Source organism: Pan paniscus, chromosome 1, assembly GCF_029289425.2.
Source record: "Pan paniscus chromosome 1, NHGRI_mPanPan1-v2.0_pri, whole genome shotgun sequence".
NCBI classification, from domain to species: Eukaryota; Metazoa; Chordata; class Mammalia; order Primates; family Hominidae; genus Pan; species Pan paniscus.
Window position 1 is genome coordinate 39128548 of NC_073249.2, and position 23299 is coordinate 39151846.

A 23299-nucleotide genomic window follows, 5' to 3' on the forward strand; every position below is an offset into this window, starting at 1 on the left:
AAAGCGTTCAGGTATAGGAAACAGAACCCATTATACCAATTTTAAACAAAAAGATTATGTAGTATCAGGAATTAGACGCCTGAAAGATTATTGCTAGGGCTGAAGCAGCCGACCCCAGACTGTGCCTCCTAGAACAACTTTCAGAACAGCACACCAGAACTGGCCCAATAGGGGAGCTGCTACCAAGGTGGGTAAATCTGAAGCTGACGAATTAAAAATCCATGTGGCCATAGCCATAGCTGGATTCAGGCATCTGCTACCACCACCAACACTGCCACCACATCATTGCCCCTGACACCTACAAGGCTGGTGACAGAGCACTGGAAGTCTGCTATTGAGAAACATAATGTCTGTACAGCCATGCTTGCTGCTGGTTCCAGGGATGGCTCTGAGCAAGACCCTGAGGTAGGACAAGCTTAGCTGCTTGGTTCTCCAGTAGATACTTAATAGTCAAAGCTGCAGAAAGAGAGCCTTTGTCTCACTTGGGTCAGGCATATCTAATTGGGAGAATCTAATTCTCTTCTAGAAACCTAGCTGCAAGGTAGTCTGAGAAATGAAGAGTTTAGTTTACCAGCCTCTGTAAATCAAACAGGAAATTCTACCTGGGAAGGCGGACTAGATGCTGAGTGCCAATTGACCGTAACCACTGCAATCCTTTCATCCATTTGGCAGGATAATGACAATACAGCTGACATGTAGCATGGACTACATACTGGTGTGAAGAAGGAAGAACTCTCTGTGACATCCCTAGTACAACAGCATTAAATTTTCCCACGAACAATTAACTACCCACTTTAACAGGAGGAGGAATTACAACTCAATTAACATGTGATCACACATCATCCTTGCTGAAGCTGCCAGAGGGAGCAAGGGACAGAGAGACATTTTCAGAAGAAAAAGGGAAGGATGAGAGAGGAAGAATTTTCCATTTTAAATAAGCATCTTTTACTCCAGATTGCCTTCTCTGTGACCATACTGAATATCTTTCAGTTGGTCAATGTGCCTAATGCGGAAGAGAGACACAGTTGTCCCCAGGCTGAGAGGAGAGACCCAGTTCCAACTTGTAGGGCTCTCTGGGGTCTGGCTTGGTAAGTTTCTTTCTGCTATTATGTGGTTCTAATTAAGCAGAAAGCTTGACAAAGGAAAAAATAAAAAATAAGAGAGAGCCCAAGGATAGGAATTGGAGGATTCTGAGGGAATCACTGGGGAGAACACCATTTAAAAGAACCATGGAATTCTGTGTGTTTGGGAGCGAGGGAGAGAGAGCAGAACCCCAACAAAACTTGTGCCGTTTCTTGAGAACCAGAGATGCAGGAGTCCCCCAAAACTGCTCAGCCTGTCTCCACCACCCAGCAGCTGCCACTGGTCATAGATAGCCTGGCCGTCATACTCTTCAGTGACCTCAAGGACTTTTCTTTCTTCCTCTCTTCCCTCCCTCCCTCCCGTTCCTTCCTTCCTTCCTTCCTTCCTTCCTTCCTTCCTTCCTTCCTTCCTTCCTTCCTTCCTTCCTTCCTTCCTTCCTCCCTTCCTTCCTTCCTTCTCTCTTCTTTTGTTGTTTCTGAGACAGGGTCACTCAGGCTGGAGTGCAGCGGTGTGATTACAGCTCACGATAGCTCCAAACTGCTGGGCTCAGGGGATCCTCCCAATCTCAGCCTCCTGAGTAGCTGGGACTACAGGCGTGCCCACCATGCCAGGCTAGTTTTTAACTTTATTGTGGAAAGATGGTGTTATTATGTTGCACAGGCTGCTGTCAAACTCCTGGCCTCTAGCAATTCACCTGCCTCATTCACGGACTTTTCTGATCTTGCTTGTCTCTGTTTAGAGTTTCTGGAGTCAGAACTGCTGTCAGGATGAGTGGGAAGGGCATCCCCTCACCTGTCTGTGCCTCAGATTCCTCATCTTCAAAATGGAGGGAATAAAACTACTTACCTTGAAGGGCTGGTGAAAGGTTAAAATGAGATGTAATTAGTTTAGACATTACATTAATACATAATTAGTTTAGAATAGAAACTGGCATGTGTTAAGTGTTAAAATAAATATTGGCAACTTTTGTTGCTTTATCTCTATGAATCCTTTGCAGAAGTTAGAGATCACAGATTATCTAGAGGTAGGCCATGGTGGAGCGTTGAGAATGAGATGTGGAGTGGTGATTGGATGAGGAACTCATATAAGCTGCAGGAAGGGCGAGTGACTGAGGAAGCTTTTGTGGAGTCCTAATTAGAGAAACAGAGTTAGGCTGGCAGGACCAAGGGAAAGCAAAGAGAGAAAGCAGATAAACGGCCGGGTGTGGTGGCTCACGCCTGTAATTCCAGCACTTCAGGAAGCCGAGGCGGATGGATCACCTGAGGTCAGGAGTTCGAGACCAGCCTGGCCAATATGGTGAACCCTGTCTCTACTAAAAATACAAAAATTAGCCAGGCGTCATGGTGTGTGCCTGTAATCCCAGCTACTCAGGAGGCTGAGACAGGAGAATTGCTTGAACCTGGGAGGCAGAGGTTGCAGTGAGCTGAGATCATGCCACTACACTCCAGCCTAGGCAACAGAGCAAGGCTCCATCTCAAAGAAAAAAAAAAAAAAAGAAAGCAGATAAACTACAAGTCTTCCTTTCTTCATGGTCCAGGACACATAGCCCTCCTGCACAAATAACTCACAATCTTCCTGCATCCAACTATCACCAGACACCTGCAAGCTATTATAGCTCACTGCAACCTTGGTGTTATCAGAACTGCACAAAGCCCTCTTCCACAGACAGCATAAACACTCTTCTATAGAATCCCCAGCAAGCCTGTTTCCTGGCGGTTAGCTTATCTTCTGCTGGCTGCCCATTGCCTCCTTGCAACGTATTTTCCTACTTTCTCTAATAAATCTGCCTTTTGTTTTTGTCTACAACTGTCTTGGTAAATTATTTTACCCCTGCACCGCTGGCCCAGGTACTCCCCACTCACCTGCAACAGCTTTGGCAATGTATCATGATAGCAAAATGTCAGAGGTTGGCTGGCAAAATGAAATGGAGCCCAGAAGAGAATAAGAGTAACTAGGAGTAAGAAGAAGTGTGACTGAGACCAACATGGGTTAGGGTACAGATTTAGCTACTATACCAAAGGCCAAAATAATGGTGTCTCTAACAAAGCATATTTCTCTTACATAAAAGAATGAGTAGATGGTTCAGGGTTGGTATGGTGGTTCTGTAGTGTTGGAGATCTAGGCTTCTTCTATCTTGTAGGACAGACAGGTTTCTTCTACCTTGTTGCCATGCCATTCTCAGCATGTGGCTTCACCTCCCAGTCTACTCCAGCTCCTGCCATAACTCGTACCTTCCAGCTCATGGGAAGGGAAGAAAGGTGAGAGTGGACACATTCTTTTGCTAAAGGAATGACCTAGAAAGTACACGTACCACTTCTGCTCACATCTCACTGGCCAAGACTTAGTTATGTGTCCATCTCGTGCTGCAAAAGAGGCTGGAAATGTAGTCTTTAGCTGGGTAGTCATGTGCCCAGGGAAAGGAATGGAGGGAAAGGGAAGGAAAAATGACTATGGGGAGTGGGCAATGAATTGTGTCTGCTATAGGACTAATACATATTTTGGGATCATAGTGGAATTTTTATTCCTAATGATTTCTGAGAACGTCTGATAAAGTTGCACCATCTTGTTTTTGACCAACATTCAAAAAAACCAAACTACATAAAGAATTGGAAGCTGGAACTTTCCTACAATGACCCCACTACTACCTGAGGACCAAAGCCTTATCAATGCTGATGACCAAAAAAGACTTGAATTGTCCAATTCCTCTCTAGGAAAATATTTTGGAGACAAATTAGGATGAATTAAGTCAAATGACTATTAAAAAAAACTTTCTTCCTCTTGATTAATGATTCCATCCATTGCCATTGAGACTTATTAAGCAGCTTGCCTTTTCTGAGGGAAGATATTAAAGGACAGAATGTGCCAAGCTTTTAAAGTTTGACAAAAATACTCACTTAAATTATTATTAGATTCTGAGATATGCTCTGAAGGTGATGAAGGAGGTTTTTGGAATAGAGCCAAATGCTAATGCTGATTTCCACAGCTGAGCAAGGTCTGTGCAAGCACCCCAGGATCACTCCCTGCTCTCTCTCCTGCTGTTTAATGCCTAAAACATAGGTTTACACATGTTGAAATGTTTATATTTGTCCCAAGGCTTTTCTGGAGGGAACTGGGTATAAATAAACCACACAATGGATCCCTTCCTCACTAGAAACTAAAAATTAGGTCATCTCCTTTGTCTTTCCCCACTCCTCTCCTGATAGGAATGTAGATTTTTAAACAAACATATCAAAAGTATGCTGTGAAGAGGGATCAGTGTTAGTAACAGCGGGCTTTTTTGTCTTATAATTGCCCTGCTATAAAAACTGAGAAAGGAGATGGAGAAAAGAAAAGGGAAAAGAGAGGAGAAAGGAGACAGAGGTACTAGGTTCTTATTCTTTGAGTCTTTTTGGTGGCATAGATGACTTTGACAAACTAGTAAAGCCTATAGACCCCTTCTCTGAATAGTGTCTTTAAATACATAAGATAAAATGTATAGGATTACCTAGTAAACCAATTATATTGAGACAGAGCTCCACTTATGGATTCTTTAGGAGGTCTGTGGACTGCAGATGAACTCTCTGGGTTGTCTCCCCTGCCTACATCATCAACTCCCTTAAATCAAGCATAAGTTCCAACAGTTTAGGCTGCCTTAGTTTGACAAATACAATTCCTCACATGAAGCTGCTACATTGCATGCCCAAACTCTTTCTCAGACACATGGTCATTTGTGTTCCATGGACATGGAACTAGCATTTGAAGGCTGTTACTATAAAGCTCAAATGCACAAGCCTCTTTACTGCAGGTTAAATTGGCCCCACAGTGATAGATCTCCACAGGCTCTGCCTGGATGCCACTTGCTTTCCTGTAGCACTGAGCAGAGACATGATACTGGGATTCAGTCCTTAAAAGTAAAAACCTTATAATAAATATGTAAGTTCCTCTTGATGAAATATGTAGTAAGCAAAGGCTGCTTTTGTTAGTCTCAGCAATGTACCACAACGTAGCAGTCTCTCATTGTGAGGTATCACCCCAAGTTCTTTGTCTCACAACCAAGAGAATTAAGGAGCATGAACACAAAGGATGAAGTTGGAGTGAAAGTTTAATAAGCAAAAGAAGAAAGCTCTCCACAGCAGAGAGGGGTCCCGAATGGGTTGCCATTTTTATAGTTGAATACAAAGCCTTTTATAAGAAACCGATAAGGGCTAGGCCTCTCATGTACATAAGGCACAAATTTCTGGTAGCTCCACCTCATTCTCCTAATGCGCATGGGAGCCCTTAGCTTGAGTTACTCCATATTGTTTTGTTCCCCTTACGTGTATGTGTTAAAGGATGGAATTTTCCATTGCAAGCACATCTGAGCAAGTCACCTGTGCAGTTGTTCTTATCTGTGCAGCTGTGGGAATGTCTTAGGCATGACCCCCTGTGCAAATTTCCTCATCTGTGCCTGCAGCTTGATTTTTCAGGCTGTTCTTTTGTTTGAAAGAATTTAACTGAGGACCCACCCTAACTGCCTGCCTGACTGGTTTCTTCCTTTCTCCTCTCACATTCTCATAGTAGCAGAAGCTCCTAGCTTTTAAAAGAGGGCTTTGTCTTGGGCAAAGGAGAGACAGGATGATGGGGAAATGCGGGGAGGGAGTCACCAACTCACACCTTAATTAATTCTGCCTCCACCGTGGATCTGGGCTGAGGGACCTAAAGGCAGATATCATCTCCATGTTGGTCCTTGGGTGCTTCCTCACACGGACAAGTTCAGAGTAGGAAAGATGATACCAGGCAGGTCCCCAAGACTCCTGTCATCCCCCCCTTCTCACCAAGCCTCATTTATATCTAACATGTGTCTTCAGGAATCCCCAGGTGGGGAATGACTCTTCCCCAGGTTGCCTTACTGAGACCTGAGAAATAAAAAATAAAATTCCAAGGCCCTAGCTGACTGAAGTGATCCCCTCTTGGCCAAGGGGACCCCAGAGAAACCTTGGAAGCTAAGTCCTGGCCATGATGCTATAGAAGGTTGGACATACCTCATTACATCTGCTCCCTTGATAACTGCCATTAGGCTTTCTTCCCTAAGGGCTACACAGAAACCAGCTCTTTCAAAAGACTCCATGCTGATAATGTCAATGACTAACTTATCTTCCCAGGTATAGAACAAAGACAAGATGAGATTAGTCGCTTCTTCACCCTTCTCTGAGACATCTGCTTCCTCTATTCCTCTTCTCTTCAAATGTTCACCTTTTATTATGTAAAATGTAGATTTCCTGGGCACTAACTAAAGTCTGACAAATATGTAGTCATTCCTCTCACTGCTCCCATTCCTTTTTTAAGGAAAATGTATAAATATCAAACCTCCTGAGAACCTCTTTGGAAAAAAGGAGCTGCAGATGTGTCTGTGACTCTCATTTTTCCTGGGCGCACCCTCAAGCTGGCTTAATAAACCTTGATGATTTGAAACTTATGCTTCAGTCACTAATTTTGGTTGTCAGGCTCCCACATCTAAAGGGAGCCATTTTACTGGTTCAAAGACTCAACCAACGCCAGTCTAATGCACTCAGCCCTTCCCCTACCCATTATGATGAACTCTGGTCAGCAAAGAGCCATCTATAAATTCCATCCAAAGACACAAGGCCCCCCTTGGGACTGCCAATCACAACAGGGTTACTTCTATTGTTTCCATTATGGGTGGAACCAAAATAATTCCTTAGCTAGTGAAACCCTGTATCAGGTTCCGTAAGTACCATCAGAGTGTACTTAGCAACATTTGGTTATGGCCCACAAAGTGTTTGGGCCATTTCCCTAAGGAAAATCCTTTGTTTCCTTACCTCCCTCTAGGAACAGTACTCAGCGGGCCCTCGTCCCACAGAGAGAGGGGAGAGCACTCATCCTGTGTTACAGGAAAGGGGTCCTGATCTAGACCCCAAGAGAGCATTCTTGGATCTTGTGCAAGAAACAATTCGAGGCAAATCCATAGAGTAAAGTGAAAGCAAGTTGATTAGGAAAGTAAAGGAATAAAGAATGGCTAATCCATAGGCAGAGAAGCCCTGAGAGCTGCTGGATGGCTATTTTTATGGTTATTTCTTGATTATATGCTAAACAAGGGGTGGATTATTCATGAGTTTTCAGGGAAAGGGGTAGGCAAGTCCCAAAACTGAAGGTTTCTACCGTTTTTAGACCATATAGGGTAACTTCCTGATGTTGCCATGGCATTTGTAAACTGTTATGGTGGTGGGAGGAGTGTCTTTTAGCATTAAAATGCATTATAATTAACGTATAATGAGCAATGAGGACAACCAGAGGTCACTTTTATTGCCCTCTTGGTTTTGGTGGGTTTTGCCTGGATTCTTTACCACAGCCTGTTTTAGCAGCAAAGTCTTTGTGACCTGTATTTTTTTTTTCTGACCCGCCCACCTCAGTCTCTCAAAGTGCTGGGATTACAGGTGTGAGCCACCACACCCAGCCAAGATTCTTTCTCAAATTTGTTATAGCTATTCTGGGTCCTCTGCAAATCCTTATGAATTTGAGAATTCGCTTGTCAATTTCTACAAAGAAACAGTTGTTCATATACAATAGATTATCATTTTTCTTACCAGATATTTGTAGATTTTCTTTAATAGATATTTCTTCATTTGCTGTATGCCCTTAGGCATGTTTCCAGAGCCTTTAAGTGTTTGGGGTTTTAAAAAAGTGATTTTCATCATTTTCACTGGAGCTTCCCAAATCATCATACCGGAAATCAATCTCTTCCACAAAGGATAACACACACACACACACACACACACACACACACACACACACACACATGAACTCCAACTCAATAGCAAAGGGAAAAACAACTCCATGTTGATGATGACAAGGAACAACCAGATATCTCATACATTGCTGATAAAAGTGAAAATAGAATAAGCACTTTGGAAAACTGTTTGGCAGTTTCTTACAAAGTTAAATGTTTCACCTATTCTATCACTCAGCAATTAGACTCCTAGGTATTTAGGCAAGAGAAATTAGAGTTACAGCCACAAAAAGACTGGTATAATAATGCTCACAGTGACTTTATTCCTAATAGTCTGGAAATAACACAACTGTTCATCAATTTAAAAATGCATGGCTGGGCGCGAGGTGGTGCACACCAGTAATCCCAGCACTTTGGGTGGCTGAGGCTGGTGGATCACCTGAAGTCAGGAGTTCAAGACCAGCCTGGCCTACATGGTGAAACCCCATCTCTACTAATGATACAAAAATTATCCAGATGTGGTGGTGCATACCTGTAATCCCAGGTACTTGGGAGGCTGAGGCAGGAGAATTGCTTGAACCTGGGAGGCAGAGGTTGCAGTGAGCTGAGATCAGACCATTGCACTCCAGCCTGGATGACAAGAGTGAAACTCCATCTCCAAAAAATAAAAAAAATTAAAAAAATTAATGCATAAGAAGAAAACATAATGTATGCATCCAATAGAATACTACTCAACAATAAACAGGAATGAACTACTAATACATGCAGCAACATGGGCTTTGAAGCCAGGCAATCAAATTGCTGTGTGACCATGGGCCAATTACTTGGCCTCTCAGTGTCTTTTCTGTTATCTTTTCTGTAAATGGGATTGTTGTGGGTTGACTCGTATCCCCCAGAAATTTATGTGTTATGGCCCTGTCCCCCAGTACCTTAGAATGGCACCATTTGGAGACAGAGTCTTTAAAAGGGTCATTTAAAATGAGATCATATGGGTAGGCCCTAATGCAACATGACAGGTGTCCTTATAAGAAAAGGAGATTAGGACACAGACACTGTCTCAGTCCGTTTGGGCTGCTATAACAAAATACCACAAGCTAGGTGGCTTATCGAGACCAAATATTTATTTCTCACAGTTCTGGAGGGTAGGAAGTCCATGATCAAGTCTCCAGAAAATTCAGTGTCCGGTGAGGTCCCTTTCACCATAGATGGCACCTTCTTGCTGTGTCTTCATATGGTGGAAGGGATGGGGTTTCTTGTATAAGGGAACTAATTCCATTCACGAGGGCAGAGCCCTCGTGACTTAATCACCTCCTAAAAGCCCTACATCCTAATACCATCACACTGGGGATTAGGATAGGAACATGAATTTTGGGGGAACACAAACATTCAGACCATAGCAGACACAGAGAGAGAAAACCATATGAAGATACAAAGAGGAGAAGGCCATCCACAAGCCAAGAAGAGAGACCTCAGGAGAATCCAACCCTGCTGACACCATTAATTAATTAATTTATTTATTTATATTTATTGAGACAGGGTCTCACTCCATCAGATCACTGCAACGTCTGCCTCCCAGGATCAAGTGATCCTCCTGCCTCAGCCTCCCAAGTAGCTGGAACTACAGGCGTGTGCAACCACACTGGCCTAATTTTTGTATTTTTAGGAGAGATGGGTTTTCACCATGTTTGCCAGGCTGGTCTTGAACTCCTGGGCTTAAGTTAATTCACCCACCTCAGCCTTTCAAAGTGCTGGAATTACAGGCATGAGCCACTGCACCCAGCCTTGTTTAGTTAGTTATTTTAAGATGGAGTTTCACTCTGTTGCCCAGGCTGGAATACAGTGGTGTGATCGTAGCTCACTGTGGCCTCAAACTCCTGGGCTCAAGTGATCCTCCCACCTCAGCCTTCCAAGTAGCTGGGACTACAGGTGCAGACCACCACACCCAGACAATTTTTAAAATGTTTTTATAGAGGCAGGGTCTCACTTTGCTGCCGAGGCTGGTCTCGAATTCCTGGGCTCAAATGATTTCCCCGCCTTCGCCTCCCAAAGTGCTGGAATTACAGGTATGAGCCACCACGCCTGGCTCCTACTGACAACTTGTTCTCAAGCTTCTAGCCTCCAGAATTGTGAGAAAATACATTTCTGTTGTTTAATCCACCCAGTTTGTGGTACTCTGTTATGGTAGCCCTAACAAACTAATACAGGGACCATAATTCCTATGGACGAAACTGTGGGAAGGGTGACCTGAGAAAACATGAAAATCACTGATCATAGGGCTTAGAACATCGTGAATGCCCAGCAGGACTATTCCTTTTGGAGATGTAAACCACCAGGCAATGTGTAAAAGAGGCCTGTGGTGTGTGTAAATACATGTAAAGCTGGGGAACACTATGTGCATGAGTGTATGAGCATGTGTGTGTGTCCACATGTATATGTAGTTTTGCACGAACAAATGGAATATGTCAGTCACCTTCATATATCTCACAGTGAAGCCTGGAGCAGAAGGTGAGCTTTCTGAGGGCAGGACCCCTGCCTGGGTAATCTTATAAAGCAGTAGGTCAGAGGGCCAAATCCAGCCCTCTGCCTGTTTAGTTAAGTGAAGTTTTATTGAAGTACAGCTACACAGGCTGGTCCACATATTGTATCTGGCTGCTTTGGTGCTACAATGACAGAGCTGAATAGTTATGACAGACATTGTATGGATCACAAAGCCTAAAATATTTACTTTCTGGCTCTTGAAAACACAGTTTGCTGCCCTTGTTATAGAGCCCAGTGTAGTAAAGATTAAATAAATTCTTCTTTCTGTTTCCTTTTCCTCCTTCTTGTTATGGAAAGAGACCAAGAAAAAGAAAAACAAATGAAAAATGAACATGAAAGTTACTCTTTTTTTTTCTTTTTGAGACAGGATCTGGCTCTGTTGTCCAGTCTGGAGTGCAGTGGTGCCATCTCAGCTCACTGCAATACCCACCTCCCAGACTCAAGCAATCCTTTCACCTCAGCCTCCCAAGTAGTTGGGACTACAGGCATTCGCCATCATGGCTGGCTAATCTTTGTGGTTTTGGTAGAGATGGGGTTTCGCCATGTTGTCCGGGCTGGTCTCGAACTCCTGGGCTCTCTTGAATTCCTGGGCTCAAGGGATCTGCCTGCCTAAGCCTCCCAAAGTGCTAGGATTACAGGCATGAGCCTAGCATTGCAGTGAGCGGAGATCATTCGGCCGTGCTCTGCCGGAAGTTACTTTAGATTCATTTTGTCTAACTTCTTTAAGGTTATGAGGAAACTGTAGTCCAACACAGTTCTGCCTCAATTTCCTCATCTGTAAAATAGAGATATTTTGATTTTTAAATGTGCTAATAGAGTCATGCACCACATAAAGAATGATGTTTTGGTCAAGGATATATGACCCACCCATATATATGAGGGTAGTCCCATAAGATTATAATGGAGAAGAAAAATTCCTATCACTTAGTGACATGGTAGCCGATGTAACATTGTAGTGCAATGCATTACTCATGTGCTGGTGTAAACAAACCTACTAGTATAAAAGCACACAACTATGTACAATACATAATAACTGATAATGATAATAAACAACTATGTTACTGGTTTATGTATTTATGATACTATTTATCATTATTTTACAGTATGCACCTTATACTTATTTTAAAATAGCTAACTGTAAAACAGCCTTAGGGAGGTCCTTCAGGAGATATTACAGAAGAAGGCATTGTTATCACAGGATACAACTATTGCCCCCAAAGACCTTCCAATGGGGCCGGGCATGGTGGCTCATGCCTATAATCCTAGCACTTTGGGAGGCCAAGGTGGGTGGATTGTTTGAGCCCAGGAATTCGAGACCAGCCTGAGCAACATGGTGAAACACCTATCTCTACAAATTACACAAAAATTAGGCCAGTGTGGTGGCACAGGCCTGTAGTCCCAGCTACTTGGGAGGTTGATGTGGGAGGATTGCCTGAGCCTGGGAGGCAGAGGTTGCAGTGAGCTGAGGTCACACCACTGCACTCCAGCCTGGGCAACAGGGCAAAACTCTGTCTCAAAAAACAAACAAACAAACAAAAAAAACAAAAACAAAAAACTTTCCAGTTGGACAAGATATGGAGGTGGTTCTTGACCCTGTGTAGACCTAGGCTAATGTGTATGTTTGTGTTTTAGTTTTTAACAAAAAAGTTATATAAAAATAGAAAAAAGCATATAGAATAATGACATAAGGAAAGAAATATACAAAGAAAAATTTGTGTATAGCCGTACAATGTGTGTTTTAAGCTAAGTGTTAATACAAAGGAGTCAAAAAGGTTTTAAAATTTTTCAAAGTTTATTAGGTAAAAAAGTTACAGTAAGCTAAGGTTAATTTGTTATTGATGAAAGAAAAATATTGTTTATAAATTTATTGCAACCTAGGTGTACAGTGCTTATAAAGTCTACAGTAGTGCACAGTCTTAGGCCCTCACATTCACTCACCACTCGTTCACTGACTCACCCAGAGCAACTTCCAGTCCTGCAAGCTCCTTTCACGGTGAGTACCCTATACAAGTCTACCATCATTTATCTTTTATACTGTATTTTTACTATGCCTTTTCTATGTTTAGATAAGTTTACATACAAAAAACACTTACAATTGCCTGTGGCATTCTAGAGCTTACCATTGCCTATGTTACAATCGCCTATGGTATTCAGTACAGTAACATTCTGTACAGGTTTGTAGCCTAAGAGAGATAGGCTATACCATTCACCCTAGGTGTGTAGTAGGCTCTACCGTCTAGGTTTGTGCAAGTACACTCTATGATGTTTACACAATGGTGAAATCGCCTAACAATGAAATCGCCTAATGACACATTTCTCAGAACATATCCCCTTTGTTAAACAATGCAGGACTGTATACATATAAGCAATTAGAACAGTGTCTGGCACACAGTTTTGCTATTATTAGTATCATCGTTAACTTCTCTTCCCTATGAACATCTGAAAAACCCCTATCTTTTTTTGTTTATATTAACATATACACAATTCATGTCCTTCCCTGCAGAGAATGTGAGAGAATGAAGGCAAAGGGGGAATCAAAGCTGGAAAGGCAGAAACAAGCGACCCAAGGCGCCTGCTTGGCACCAAACGACTCCTCAGGTAAGCCCTAGCCAGCCCCCATCCCCACCCCCAGCTGGCCTGTGCTAATGGAATTCAGAAGGTAACACAATCCTCAGGCTCTGAATTCTTGGAGGATCCTGGCCAGGGGCTATGGGAGCTGGCAGGAGGCCGGGAGGCTGAGGGCTGTGATAAAGATCAAGTGCCCGCAGCCCTCCCGTCCCTTCCATCCCACCCGGGGCTGCCTCCTGAAGCCTGGCCTCAGTGCAGGTTTGCAGATTTTCTCTAACTGGCTGTCTGGCTTCCTGGAGAGAAAGTGTTCAAGCCCAGAGAGCCTCAGGAATGAGAGTCTAATCAGACCCATGTGTGGAGAAAACCTCTAGTCCTTTTTCTTAATTCTTGCTGCTTTCGTCCCCACCTGGGAAAAGACAGTAGCCCAATAGGGGAGGGCCTTTCCTATGGGGGGAAAGCTGGTGGTCAGGGTCCCCCTGCCCCCGCCCCCACATTTTCCCCCATGGCCGGGGCTTAGAGACTTCTCTGTCACCCTGCAGGGGAACGGGGATCCAGACAGGGCTTTTGCTCCTCCTCCCACCCCAGGATGAACCACAGTGAGAGTAACCACTGAAACACAAGATAGTTAGGACCTCTGGGTGTCAAACAAGAAGGAGGGTAGAAAACACAAAGAAGGCAAGAGACATACATAGTCCTTTTGGAGCCTCAGCCCCTGCCTAAGCTCCCTGTCTGGGGCAGAAACATGAGTCGCCCACAGGATACAAGAGAAATAAGACAGAAACTTTTTTTTTTTTAACTCTGTACCTCAATGGATGCAAAGGGACAGAAACTTATGAGCAAAAATTGTTTGACTCTTACAGGATCCAAATTCCCGGCAAAGCACAAACAACCATGGCAAGAAACTGCTTGGAGCGCTTTCTGCCATCTTCTCACCAAGTTCAGGAGTCAGCACTTCTGAATGCGTCTCGTCTACACCATGCACCATATAGGCACTTCTACATACTGTCCATTCTCATTACTTAGGGTACTTACGCCCTACAAAATCACTGCAGACCTCGAACCTCTGGTCAGAACATTTTCATTAACCAATCAATACATAGCCTTGTTTTATGAGCTTCTATGAAGTATGTATCATTGATTCATTAACATTGAACTCACAGCCCACAACACTATCATTTCGGCCTGAACAAAGCTTATCTAACAGACTTCTTTTCTCAGTAAATCTCATCACAGTCTTCTTGTGCTTAGGAGCAGGAGACACCACTTCAGCGCTATGCTTGGGGACCATTTTAGACAGTGAAATCACCAAGAAAAAGCACAAAAAATGCCAAAATCATGGCACTAAATAGACTGCAAAAAGGGCATTTGTTTACAGCATGAGGGCTGAAAGAAGAAGGAAGAGCATGCCTTATCCAGCCTCAGCTGGGAACGTGATTTGAATTTCTGCTGCTCTGTGCATGTCTGCAAATGACCCCAAAAACACTGTAAATATTGATTTGAGGGTTACAAATACATTTTTGTGAGTAGGCAAATTTGCAAATACAGAGGTCACAACTAACAGGACCAACTGTACATTATCTCATTTACTTCTCCTAGCAATTCTATGTGGTAGGTATTATTATTATTATTATTATTATTTGTAGAGACAGAGTCTTGCTTTGTTCCCTAGGCTGATCTCAAACTCCTGGGCTCAAGCAATCCTCTCTCCTCAGCCTCCCAAAGTGCTGGGATTACAGGTGTGAGCCGCCATGTCCAGCCTGTGGTGGGTATTATTATTCAAATTTTAAAGATTAGAAAACTTGGGAGCTGGACCCGGTGGCTCATGTCTGTAATCCAGTGACTCAGGAGGCTGAGCAGGAGGATCCCTTTAGCCTAGGATTTTGAGGCTGCAGTGAGTCCACCACTGTAGTCAAGCCAAGGTAACACAGTAAGACTCAGTTTCTAAAAAAAAAAAAGGTTGGAAAACGGAGGCTCAGAGGGGTTTATGTGATTTGTACAAGGTGGTATGGCTAACAAGTGGCATTTGTATGTCTCCCACATCAAGCTTAAGACCTTTCACTTGGATAAAACTCTACCAGAGAAGATCATCCTGCCTCAGTCAGTCTTTTACTCTGTTATCTATTTGCCATACCTAAATGGGCTTGTTCAGCTACTGCTGTGGGCTGGTGTGTTCTCTTTGATTTATCTGGGGGTGCTTATGGGGATGGGGAACTACAACCCTCTTCCTCTATCCCCAGATTGAACTCAGATTCTTGAGTAGAGAGAGGGCCTCTCCTGCTGTTTATTCCCCAGGAGCTCTGCAAGCAGAGTCTTGAGAAAAGCAGCCCCCATTGCTATCCTGTATTCAGCTACTGCTACAGGCTCACAGAGCAGGTCGTCTGGGGCAAGTGTGGGAGGGCTCAGGTAGGCTCTGCATCAAGTCATTCAACAGATGCAACAGATATTGGGCCCCTGCTATTTACTTAGTCCAATATCGAGCTTGCCTCGGGGACATTGTAAAGACATAGGAAACATCTCCACCCTGGTCTGCTTTCAAATAAGTTACCTGTGGTGTGGGAGATTAAGACGCAAACATCACAGGCCAGCCAGAACCGTGCATGGTGCAGAGCTGAGCTCAGTGCAGCCTTCAGTGGGTAAGAGCATCCATGAGGGCTGGCGTGGGTCCTTCTTCATGGAGAAGGAGTTTTGAAGTGAACTCAAATAGTGAAAGGGATAGACAGAAGGAAGGAGGGGAGTTCAGGCATAGCTTGTGAGGAGATCAATGTGGCTAGAATCTGGGCTGCAAGCTCAGGACGGAGTTTAGCAGCAACAAAGAAACAATCCAGGAAAGAATCCATGAAGGTGCGGGAGATGACAGAGCTGTGACTAAGGGTTGGAGGCTGGAACTGCACAAGGCAGCACATTCTTGGTTACTCCTGAACAATGCTGAGCGCAGTGCAGAAAAAAATGATGCGGGTCCCTTGCCAGTCACGGTGGGGCTTCAGCCCCTTCCAATGCAGCCCGATAATAGGACATGCTACAGAGAAGCGGAAATGCCCTCTCAGGGGTTTTATCTTTATCCTCAGAGCCCCATAGCTGCCTTTACCTCCCCAATCCATTTTTTATACTCCCCATCTCCAATTGATTTCTCAACCCACCCAATCTGGCTTCTGTTCCATTTCTTTTCTTTTCTTTTTTTGAGACAGGGTCTCACTTTGTCATCCAGGCTGGAGTGCAGTGGCATGATCTCTGCTCACTATGGCCTCGACCTCCAAGACTCAAGCTATCCTCCTGCTTCAGCCTCCCAACTAGCTGGGACCACAGGCACACGTCACCATGCCTGGCTAATTTTTTGTTACTTTTTATAGAGATGTGGTCTTGCTATGTTGCCCAGACTGATCTCAAACTCCTGGGCTCAAGCAATCCTCCTGCCTCAGCCTCCCAAAGTGCTGGGATTATAGGCATGAGCCATAATGCTTGGTCCCCATTTCTTATAAAAGCCATTTTCATGAAGATCACCATTGACCTTCAAGTGACTATGTCCAAGGCATATTTTTTTTCAGTCTTCAACTAACTGGATAGTTCCCTTCTAGAATGTAATAATCATGAAGTCAAGGAATTTTGCATTCATTAGTACAGTCCCAGAACCTAGAACAGTCTGGTATAAGTGCCTGATAAATACAGTAGGTGTCTGATAAATACTCAGTGAATAAATGAGTGAACTTTCTTTCCGTGGCTTCTGTGATGCCATGCTCTCTGATTTTCCTTCTACTCCCTGTCTGCTTCTTCTCTGCTTTTTTTTTTTTTAGACTCTTCTTCTTTATCATGTAAGATAACTCCAAACCTCCATCCTAGGCACTCTCCTCTTCTCATCCATATTGTTTTTGTTTGGGACACCTTATTTGTTACCACCATCTGTGGCTCATAGTATTGTCCAAGAATGGTCACACCTATATATTTATCCCATCCCACATACTCTTCTTAAAACATAACTGTCACTCTTCCACCAAGAAGTAGGGTCTAAGTTTCCTCCCCTTGAATCTTCCTGGCAGCTTATGACTTCTTTGGTCAAATGGAAGTAACGCTGTATGAATTTGAAGGTTAGGTCATATGAAGAATTCAGTTTCCACTTGGATCTCTCTCTTGGGTTTCTTGATTTTAGAAGCAATCCATCCTGTGCTGAGGAAGCCCAGGCCACGTCGAGAGGCCATATGTGGGTGTTGGCAGCCAACGACTCTAGCTAAGCTCTCAGCCAGCAGCCAACATTAATATATAGGCCAGGCGTGGTGGCTCACGCCTGTAATCCCAGCACTTCGGGAGGCCAAGGTGGGCAGATCACGAGGTCAGGAGTTCAAGACCAGCCTGGCCAATATGGTGAAACCCCATCTCTACTAAAAACACAAAAAATTAGCTGGGTATGCTGGCGGGCACCTGTAGTCTCAGCTACTCGGGAGGCTGAGGCTGAAGAACCAATCACTGGAACCCAGGAGGTAGAGCTTGCAGTGAGCCGAGATCGCACCACTGCACTCCAGCCTGGGCGACAGAGTGAGACTCTGTCTCAAAATAAATAAATAAATAAATAAATAAATTAAATAAAAGAAAGAAAAAAAATATATAGTTTCAGGTCCCAGCCATTGAGTCTCCCAGCTGAGACCTCAGACACTGTAGAACAAAGTCATCCCCTCCATGCACTGTCCAAAGTCTCAATACAACAAAACCGTAAGAGATAATAAATGGCTGTTGTTTGAAGTCACCAAGTGTTGAGGTAATTTGTTACCTGGTGATAGACACCCACTATACCATCTGTATGCCGATATTCTCTAAATGTATATTTCCAACGCAGTCTTCTCCTTTGATCTCTGGATCCATATATCGAATTGCCTGCTCAGCATCTCCACTTGGATGTCTCAAGGGAGCTGTGATCTCACCACGACGAAAACTGAACTCTAATTTTCCCAGAGGTCTGATCCTTTTCCACTGTTTTCTTTCTTAATAAATGGCTCTACCTTCCAACCATTTTCTGAATCCAGAAATTTAGGAATCCGTCCTTAACCCTTTCTTTTCCCCACTGGTCCACAAGAAATCCATCAATAAATTTGGTCAATTTTACCTTTTAAATGTCTCTCTCTCTCTTTTTTTTTTTTTTTTTTTTTTTGAGACAGAGTCTTGCTCTGTCTCCCAGGCTGGAGTGCAGTGGCATGATCTCAGCTCACTGCAATCTTCACCTCCCAGGTTCAAGCAATTCTCCTGCCTCAGCCTCCTGAGGAGCTGGGATTACAGCACGTGCCACCACACCTGGCTAATTTTTGTATTTTTAGTAGAGACAGAGTTTTGCCATGTTGCCCAGGCTGGTCTCGAACTCCTGGCCTCAAGCAGTCTACCTGCCTTGGCCTCCCGAAGTACTGGGACTCCAGGCCTGAGCCACGGTGTCTGGCCAAATGTATCTTAAATCTCACAATCTCTCTACATTCCCACCTTCGCCCTGATCCAACCCACCATCACACCTCACCTGCTTGCACCCCTGCAGTAGTTTCTTGTCTTCCCAAATCTAGCCTGCTTCTCTCCACTTTGTTCTTCACACTGCAATCAAAATGATCCTTATTTGGAAATTAGCTGGGCGTGGTGGCCTGTGCCTGTAATCCCAGCTACTCGGGAGGCTGAGGCAGGAGAATCTCTTGAACCCGGGAGGCAGAGGCTGCAGTGAGCCGAGACCGCACCATTGCACTCCAGCCTGAGTGATAGAGCGAGACTCTGTTTCAAAAAAAAAGCCCCTTTCTGCGCGGTCACGCGGAGCCAGAGCCTGGAACCGGGCTGCAGCCCCTCAGCTTCGCCGACCGCCTCCGGACCACGGACCCCCACAAAGTGAATGAACTTCGGGCCTTTGTGAAAATGTGTAAACAGGATCCGAGTGTTCCATACACCAAGGAAATGCGCTTCCTGAGAGAGTGGGTGGAGAGCATGGCGGATAAAGTACCACCTGCTACTCAGAAAGCTAAATCAGAAGAAAATACCAAGGAAGAAAAACCTGACAGTAAGAAGGTGGAGGAAGACTTAAAGGCAGACGAACCATCAAGTGAGGAAAGTGATCTAGAAATTGATAATGAAGGTGTGATTGAACCAGACACTGATGCCCCTCAAGAAATGGGAGATAAAAATGCAGAGATAGCAGAGGAGATGATGGATCAGGCAAATGATAAGAAAGTGGCTGCTATTGAGCCCTAAATGATGGTAAACTGCAGAAAGCCATTGATTTATTCACAGATGCCATCAAGCTGAATCCTTGCTTGGCCATTTTGTATGCCAAGAGGGCCAGTGTCTTCGTCAAATTACAGAAGCCAAATGCTGCCATCTGAGACTGTGACAGAGCCATTGAAATAAATCCCGATTCAGCTCAGCCTTACAAGTGGCGAGGGAAAGCACGCAAACTTCTTCTTCTTTTTTTTTTTTTGAGTCGGATTCTTGCTCTGTAGCCCAGGCTGGAGTGCAGTGGCACAATCTCGACTCACTGCAAGCTCCACCTCCCGGGTTCACGCCATTCTCCTGCCTGAGCCTCCGGAATAGCTGAGACTACAGGCGCCCGCCATCACCCCGGGCTAATTTTTTTGTTTTTTGTTTTGTTTTGTTTTGTTTTGTTTTGTTTTTTGAGACGGAGTCTCGCTCTGTCGCCCAAGCTGGAGTGCAGTGGCGCAATCTCTGCTCACTGCAACCTCCGCCTCTCGGGTTCATGCCATTCTCCTGCCTCAGCCTCCCAAGTAGCTGGGACTACAGGCGCCGGCCACCACGCCCGGCTAATTTTTTGTATTTTAAGTAGAGACGGGGTTTCACCATGTTAGCCAGGATGGTCTCGATCTTCTGACCTCGTGATCCGCCCATCTCGGCCTCCCTAAGGGCTGGGATTACAGGCGTGAGCCACCGCGCCCGGCGGGAAAGCACACAGACTTCTAGGCCGCTGAGAAGAAGCAGCCCATGATCTTGCTCTTGCCTGTAAATTGGATTATGATGAAGATGTTAGTGCAATGCTAAAAGAAGTTCAACCTAGGGCACAGACAATTGCAGAACACTGGAGAAAGTATGAGCGAAAACGTGAAGAGCGAGAGATCAAAGAAAGAATAGAAAGAGTTAAGAAGGCTCGAGAAGAGCATGAGAGAGCCCAGAGGGAGGAAGAAGCCAGACGACAGTCAGGAGCTCAGTATGGCTCTTTTCCAGGTGGCTTTCCTGGGGGAATGCCTGGTAATTTTCCCGGAGGAATGCCTGGAATGGGAGGGGGCATGCCTGGAATGAATGGCCAGAATGCCTGGAATCAATGAAATTCTTGGTCATCCAGAGGTTCTTGCAGCCATGCAGGATCCAGAAGTTATGGCAGCCTTCCAGGATGTGGCTCAGCACCTAGCAAATATGTCACAATACCAGAACAACCCAAAGTTTATGAATCTTATCAGTAAATTGTCAGCCAAATTTGGAGGTCAAGCATAATGCCCTTCTGATAAATAAAGCCCTTGCTGAAGGGAAAGCAACCTACATCACCTTATGGATGTCGCAATGATACAAACCAGTGTACCTCTGACCTTCTCATCAAGAGAGCTAGGGTGCTTTGAAGATAATCCCTACCCCTCTCCCCCAGTGCAGCTGAAGCATGTGCAGTGGTTTGCCATTAGGGTGTTCATTCAGATAATGTTTTCCTACTAGGAATTACAAACTTTAAACACTTAAAAAAAAAAAAAAAAACAGATCCTTGTTTGGGACACCTGAATGAATTTTCCTTGCTCGTAAGACCAAAACAAAAATCCTTAACATGAGCAAACCCTACGAGATTCGGCCCTTGCCTAACCTCTCAAAATCCCTGCTGTCCTCCCCTGAATCTCTGCTCTGCACTCCACTGTGACAGTTCCTGGATTGTACTGAGCTTCTCCCCACAGAGGGATGTGCAGACAGGGTTACTATTCTCGGGAAATCTCTTCTGCCCCCTGTCTTTTACCAAGCTAATTTTCATGCATTCTTCAGAACTTAGCTCAACCAAGGAAACCCTTCCTGACTCTCCCTCACCTTCTTTGTAATGTCTTCTGTAATATACTGTCACTGCTCCATGTGCTTTTAAATCCCAGCCTGTCTCTGTCTTTAATTGCACATCATCCATGAGACTATTTGATTAGTGTCTCCCTTACAAGACTGAAAGCTCCAGGTCGGCAGAAACCACATGTCTGTTATGTCCCTTACACCACGCACAGGCATTCCGTAAATATCTATTGCTTATGGAATGAATGAACGAAGGTGTGAATCCAAAGTGAGTAACAGAGCAGCAAGTTCCAGCCTTGAGGCCCAGGACCGCATTTCTCAGTTTCATGAACCCAATACACTGGGGAGAGCCTGTTGTGAACCACACAGCACCCTCTTCTTTCTCCAGAAGATACATTTTCTTTTTAACAGAATATAAATTTTCTTCATGTTTCACATTCCACACCCCAGTGTCAGTGTGGGGATAGGGGTGAGGGATGTCAATTAAATTAATCATGGCAATCCCCTCGCCCAGGATTGATTGAGGAATAGGCATGGAACACAAGGCTAGTGAGACATGAAAGGAATTTGAGTTTTATAAAGGGACAGGAAGATGCTCTTGGGTGAGGATGTGATACTTGGAGCCACTGTAGTCTCTTGTGGCCCTGAGGGAACAAAGGCCGAATACATGGCAGAGGCAGAGGCTCCTGGTGGGGAGAACCCACCTCCTCAATGAACACATAAAATGACCACCCTTGAAACTGCTTATTGTATGGAACAATAAATTGTTTCTTATTGGTTTAAGCCAGGGTTTCTCAACATCACCACTGACACTTTGGGCCACATAATACTTTGTTGTGGGCAGCTGTGCATTATGCGTGGTCCTGTGCATTGTGGTATGTTGAGAAGCATCACTGGCCACTACCCACTAGATACCAGTATGACCATCCCCCACATCCCAGTTGTGACAACCACAAATGTCTTCAGACCTTGTGAAATGTCCCCTGGGGAGTAAAATTGCCCCCAGTTGAGAATGACTAGTATAAGCCAACTGAACTAAATTTTCTATTACTTGCAGCCAAAAGCAGCTTAACTGATACAGTACCTTTTCAACTTAGTTTACCCATAGCAATCTCTTTTTACCACACCCACATCTGCCTCTAGCACCAGAGCTGCTCATAGACCCATTCACACAATTACATCTTCCCACCAACCCCATTCAATCATAGCCTTCCTACTCCTGCTTTACCACTCACTTCCCCAGCCCCAGCTCCAACCATCTCTGCCTCCCCCATCTCCTGCCACTTGCTGTGAGAGCTGATGGCAATGCTGTCAGTTACTTGCTCTTGCTCTAACATCGCTCTTTGCTACTTCTGCTCCTCATCAGAAGGAGGTCAATAGAAGCTTCCTTCAAACTTCCCCTGCCAAGGCTCTTTCTCCACCCCTCTATTCCCACTTCACTAATTTCATCTATCCATCCATTTATCCATCCATCCATCCATTATTCAACATTTATTTTGTACACTTACTATGTGCTTGGAGCTACAATAGGCACTGGATAGTGAATGGATTCAGATATAGAACTTGTCCTTAAAGAGCATTCAGTCTGGCTAAGAAGACAGTTCACTAAGCCAATGACAAGTACTATATAAGTGTTGAAGATATCTGACCTACTATGAAAAGAAAAAAAAGGAATTTTCACACCTTGAGTGGCCCACACATTTAATTAGGTACTCAAGATAATGGAAAAAGTGGTCTTTACCTATTCATGGAGCAAGTCTGGCAAAACTGTATCTGCCAATGTGGTTAGTCCAGTTCCAGTAACTGGATGCATTTGGGAGAAGGGAGAGGGCCTAAGAAGAACTGTGTTCTGTTAAGTCAGACTTTTTTTCCCCTATGGACTTTTCTCCAACTGGTCTGAATTAGTGAGGTCTAACTGTTTCTATTTAAGAAAAGGCAACAAAATCTTGAGGGCGTGCCTCCAAAAATCTTGCCAAAAGACACACATGCACGCACACGCACACGCACACACACACAGGCACACATCACCACCACCACCAACTCCATCATCCACACACTCTGCCCTCAGGACAGGGACACACAGTGACACACACTGTCAGGCAGTTAAGGAAAAAGCAGAAATTGGGCATCCGTTCAAACAGCTTGAAGTTAAGAGATGGAAGATGGCTGCCGGGAGGGCAGAGCAGAGAGGGGCTTTGGTAAAGGAACCACTCCAAGCTCAACAGAAAAGGTCTCGCCTGAAGATTCTGGATTTCCTCTTTGGTTCTTTCAAAGAATGAGTCTCTGGTTCTATTTGGCTGGGGGACCAGCACTTGTGGGGTGTGGCCTTGAGCTCCCTCTTCCCCTGCACAGTAACGCTATTGTTCGGTAACTGCGGCCAATTTATGGAAAGAGGTGGAATGTTTATGTAAC

General features: G+C 44.5%; 2 pseudogenes; both read left to right on the forward strand.

Annotated features, from left to right (window-relative positions):
• Positions 1-360: 360 nt before the first annotated feature.
• On the forward strand, positions 361-19951 carry LOC130541173 (putative protein FAM10A4; annotated as a pseudogene).
• Positions 19828-21061, forward strand: LOC100976218 (hsc70-interacting protein-like; annotated as a pseudogene).
• The last annotated feature ends 2238 nt before the right edge of the window (positions 21062-23299 follow it).